Below are 6,130 nucleotides of genomic sequence, written 5' to 3'. Positions count from 1 at the left end.
GTCCGAGCTCGACAATCTAACTTTGCATCATGGCTTCGAAATTACAATGATGAACCTCGGACCATTATATCCCAATCTTGATTTGTCATAAGAAGGGCAAACTCGATTTTGACTATATACAGAGAGTCTCCTCATTTCTAGGAAAGAAGGTGGCGAGAAACGATATGATTTTTCAACCTCCGACTAGATGAATACTGACGTCTGCGACGAGCCCGATTGTGACGTATGTGACAAACGTACTGTCGGTCCAATTACCAAGGTATTAAATGCACGTCAGTTGATGGTCGGCCACTATCAATTTTAAACCGTCACTGTGAAATCTATAAATAACCTCCTTCTTCATTATTTCAAACTTTTACCTTCAAATATTTTTCATTCTAATCTACACAGTTTTTCGTCTTCCCCAAAGCTCCCTATTTCCAGGTTTTGGAATTTCTTTGCTTGTTCTTCTCAAAATACCAAATACATCAATCTCCCTTCTTCTTTGTTCACAAAACTTTAGATGGCAAAAATATTTAAAACCGTTCTGCAGAAAGAGGATGCTTCCTCATCTCGGCCGGCCGGCGAGAAAACTGTGGTGGAACCACGCCTTGAAGAACTTGTTCCCGGGGGTGCGTTATTGATTCCGATTTTAAAGTCGAGAAACCCTCATCGGTTATTGGTCGATGCGAGCCGGTATCGAGATATATATGCTCGATACCAAAAAGTCTTCTTGGTCTAGTGAAAAAGGACTGCAATTGGGAAAACAAAGAGGTTGTGATACCGGCACCGAAGGAGACGATCACTACCCACGTTGTCACGACCCGAAATTTTCCACCAACGGGAGCGTGATGGCGCCTAACATTTCACTTGCTAGGCAAGACAACGTTAGAAAATCATTAAACCAATTCCTTATTTTCATTCAGTAAATAACAATAATTAACTAAGATGAAATATAATAAGTACGGAATATTATAAAACTGTATTAATTACTACTACCGAAAACTGGAGTCACAATTCACGAGCATTCTAGAATTTATTGCAAGTAATAGTCTGAAAGAAATATAACTGTCTGAATGAAAGAAAACAACAGTGACATAAAATATAGACGGGGACTTCAAGGTCTGTGAACGCCGACAGATCTACCTTGAGTCTCCGGACAGCGGACCAATAGTAAAATCTCGATCAACCTGAGCCGGTATCAAAGTCTACATAGAAAGTGCAGAGTGCAGCATCAGTACAACCGACCCCATGTACTGGTAAGTGTCGAGCCTAACCTCGGCGAAGTAGTGACGAGGCTAGGACAAGACACCCAGATATGACTTGAACAATATAATCATGCTAGTGGAAACAACAGTAAATAAAGAAATAACGCAAAAATAATGGGAAGGGTACATATAGTATGGGAATACAACATAAAGAGTGAGAATAATGAAAAGACAGAATTAAACCGAAAATCCTTAAATGAATTGAGCAATTAAAACAGTAAGAAAAACTGCACGGCATCACCCTTCGTGATTTTACTCTCAACCTCACCAAATAAATAAATAGAACGGCACGGCATCACCCTTCGTACATTTACTCTCAACCTCACTAAATAAATAAATAGAACGGCACGGCATCACCCTTCGTGTATTAAACCTCTCATAATATACACGGCATCACCCTTCGTGCTTTAAACCTTTCATAATATACACGACATCACCCTTCGTGCTTTGCACTCTTCCTCACAATATAAATAATGCATGCACGGCATCAAACTTCGTGCTTTACACTCCTCATCACCAATCACAGAATTAATAACAACTGATAGATAAGAGTATCACAAAGAAACTAGTATTTTACCCATAATCAATAGCACAATGTAATCTCAACCTTGAATCAATATTCGAAAGTTGCCAAATCTCAGTGAAACCAGATATGAGTCACCCAACATTTTAAATAACTCGCTAAGCATGGATAGTAGAATTTAAGGCTACAAAATAGACAAGAACATAATTTCATTCGCATGCTATGACTCGACAACGACGCATAGATGCTTGTCACCTCATCTATACATCGTATTTAACAACCAAATACGTAGAAAATGAACACATAATACCTATTCCCTCAAGCCAAAGCTAGACACGACACTTACCTTGCTCTGAAGGCCACTTAATTCTCAATCACAACTTTTCCTTTGGAATTCACCTCCAAACCACTTGTATCTATTAAAAAATGACTCAATAATATCAAATATTGCTAAAGGAATCAATTATATTTCATATATTAAATTTCCCAAATTTTTCTCCAAAAAGTCAAAAAATCGACCCCGGGCCTGCTTGGTCAAAATTCGAGATTCGGACCAAAATCCTTTTACCCATTCACCCTCGAGCCCGAATATGTAATTAGTTTTGGAATCCGACCTCAAATTGGGGTCTAAATCCTCAAATTTTCGAAATTCCTAGTTTCTACCCTAACCCCTAATTCTACCATGAAAAACTCTAGATTTTTAGTTGATAATTCAAGGAATGCAATGGGTAATTAAAAGAAAATAGTTTAAATCACTTACCAACACTTTGGGAAAGAAAATGACTCTTGAAAATCGCCTCTACCCGTTTGGTTCTTGAAAAATGTTGAAGAAATGGCTTAAGCCCGTGTTTGATTCTGTTTTATGCACTGGGCGACAGTGTGCATCGCGTTCGTGAGGCCACTGTCGCGTTCGCGAAGGGTACTGGCTGCCAAGCCTTCGCGTTAGCGATGGTTACTCCCCACTGGCCTTCGCATTCGCGATGAAGGAACGGCTGACTCCCCCTCCCCAATGCCTAACACTACGCGTTCACGATGGGCTTGTCGTGTCCGCGAAGGGTAACGCCCCCATCGCTTCGCATTCGCGAAGAAGAAATCCCTGCCTCATCAGTTTACTCTTCGCGTTCGCGAGAGAACCTTCGCGAATGCAAAGAAGGATATGCCAGACACCAGAATCTGTAGAAAACCAGATTTTTCCCAAAGTCCAAAACATCATATGGCCTATCCGAAACTCACCCGAACCCTCGGGGCTCCAAACCAAACATGCACACAAGTCAAAAAATATCATACGAACTTGCTCGTACAATTAAATCGCCAAAATAACACCTAGAACTATGAATTTAGCACCAAATCAAATGGAATTCTCAAGAACACTTTAAAATTTCTATTTTCTTATCTGGACGTCCGAATCACGTCAAATCAGCTCCGTTTCTCAACAAATTTCATAGACAGGTCTTAAATATCATAACGAACCTGTACCGGGCTCCGGAACCAAAATACGAACCCGATACTAACAATGCCAAATATCAATCAATTCTTAAAAACAAATAATTTCCAAACTTTTAATTTTCATCAAAAATTCATAACTCAAGCTAGGGACCTCCGAATTCGATTCCGGGCATACACCCAGGTCCCATAATTCGATACAGACCTACCGGGACTGTCAAAGCATGGATCCGGGCCCGTTTACCAAAAATGTTGACCGAAGTCAACTAAAATAAACTTTTAAAGCAAAAATTCTTATTTTCATTAGTTTTCAACATAAAAGCTTTTCGGAAGCCTGCCGGACTGCGCACGCAAATCGAGAAGGGTAACAATGAGATTTTTAAGGCTTAAGAGCGCAGATTCGAGTTCTAAGACATAAGATGACCTTTTGGGTCATCACATTCTCTACTTCTAAAACAACCGTTCGTCCTCGAACGGACATAGAAAAGTACCTGGGACGGTGAAAAGGTGGGGATATCTACTCCGCATATCGGACTCGGACTCCCAAGTAGCTGCCTCAATAGGCTGACCTCTCCACTGCACTCGAACTGAAGGGTAACTCTTTGATCTCAATTGGCGACCTTGCCAGGCTAGAATTGCCACCGGCTCCTCCTCGTAAGTCAAATCCTTGTCCAACTGGACAGAGCTGAAATCTAACACATAGGACGGATCGCCGTGATACTTTTGAAGCATGGACACACGGAATACCGGAAAAACAGCTGCTAAACTAGGTGGCAACGCAAGCCTATAAGCCACCTCTCCTACTCTCTCCAGAATCTCAAAAGGTCTGATATACCTAAGGCTCAACTTGCCCTTCTTTCTGAACCTCATTACACCCTTCATGGTTGATACCCGAAGTAACACTCTCTCTCCGACCATGAATGCAACATCACTAACTCTACGGTCGGCATAACTCTTCTGCCTGGACTAAGCTGTGCGAAGTTGATCCTGAATAATCTTGACCTTATCCAAGGCATCCTGTACTAAGTCTGTGCCCAACAACCGAGCCTCTCCCGGCTCGAACCACCTAACTGGCGACCGACACCGCCTACCATATAATGCCTCATAGGGAGCCATCTAAATGCTCGACTGGTAGCTGTTGTTGTAGGCAAACTTTGCAAGGGGCAAGAACTGATCTCACGATCCTCTGAAGTCTATAACACAAGCGCGGAGCATATCCTCCAAGATCGGAATAGTATGCTCAGACTGCCCGTCCGTCTGAGGATGAAATGTTGTGCTCAACTCAACCCCCGTACCTAACTCACGTTGAACTGCCCTCCAAACGTGCGAGGTAAACTGCGTACCTCGATCAGAAATGATAGACATGGGCACACAGTGAAGACGGACGATCTCACGAATATAAATCTCTACTAACCGTTTTGAGGAATAGGTAACTTCCACAGGAATGAAGTGCGCTGACTTAGTCAGCCTATCCACAATAACCTACACACGACGTCGAACTTCCCAAGTCCAAAACATCCTATAGCCTATCCGAAACTCACCCGAGCCTTCAGGGCTCCAAACCAAACATGCACACAAGTCTAAAAATATCATACGAACTTGCTCGCTCGATCAAATCGCCAAAATAACACCTAGAACTACGAATTTAGCACCAAATCAAATGAAATTCTCAAGAACACTTTAAAATTTCTATTTTCTCAACTGGACGTCCGAATCACGTCAAATCAGCTCTGTTTCTCACCAAATTTCACATACAGGTCTTAAATATCATAACGAACTTGTACTGGGCTCCAGAACCAAAATACGGACCCGATACTAACAATGCCAAATATCAATCAATTCTTAAAAACAAATAATTTCCAAACTTTTAATTTTCATCAAAAATTCATAACTCAAGCTAGGGACCTCCGAATTCGATTCCAAGCATACGCCCAGGTCCCATAATTCGATACAAACTACTGGTACCGTCAAAGGATGGATCCGGGCCCGTTTACCAAAAATGTTGACCGAAGTCAACTAAAATCAACTTTTAAGGTAAAAATTCTTATTTTCATTAGTTTTCAACATAAAAGCTTTTCGAAAACCTGTCTGGACTATGCACGCAAATCGAGCAGGGTAAAAATGAGATTTTTAAGGCTTAAGAGCACAGATTCGAGTTCTAAAACATAAGATAACCTTTTGGGTCATCACACACGTGGAAGGATATCTGAGTGTTTACACTTATCCTTTCACGTTGGGTCCCCTTGATTCAGTCATCGTCGATTTTTGCAAGAAATACCAGGTGACCCTCGGTAAAATTCACCCTTCTTTTTGGAGGATTGTGATACTGCTTCGTTTCTTTGTGAGAAAAATCGACGGGTTTCCCTTCACTCTTGACCACCTCGTAAGATTATATAGCCCCCGACTTTACCAAGGTGTGCTGATAAAGCTTCAACGTCGGGCCACCAAGGCGTTCACCTCGAACATAGATGAAGACAAAGATCGGGGTTGGATGGGCTGGTTCGTTCGAGTGAAGACCTCGAACCTAATCCCGGCTGAGAGTATGCCATTTTCCGAGAAATGGAATATGAAACGCAAGTATGATCCCGTTTTTAGTTTTCGTTGTTTATACTTCTTCATCTTTACTTATCAGTGTTTTTCTTAATGCAACCGTTGCTTGGATGCCGGGTGCGGTTCCCCACCTCAAGAACTGGGTCAGGAGCCTGGTTTCGATGTTAACATACGCCGAGCGCGTGTGGCACTATTTGTCAAAGGGTCGGTGGGAGGCTTGTACTCATGGTAAGCCTTCTTCTCGGCTTTACCGATTTTGCCTATCGTTCAAGCATTTTTTTTCCAAGTATGAGTTTATTTATTTTCTCCTTTTGTAGGTCTAGGAAAGGATGTGGTTATGAGACCCTCGCCCGGAGATGAAGAGGAT

Source organism: Nicotiana tomentosiformis, chromosome 9 (genome assembly GCF_000390325.3).
Source record: "Nicotiana tomentosiformis chromosome 9, ASM39032v3, whole genome shotgun sequence".
NCBI classification, from domain to species: domain Eukaryota; kingdom Viridiplantae; phylum Streptophyta; class Magnoliopsida; order Solanales; family Solanaceae; genus Nicotiana; species Nicotiana tomentosiformis.
Note: the sequence above shows the minus strand (reverse complement) of the source record.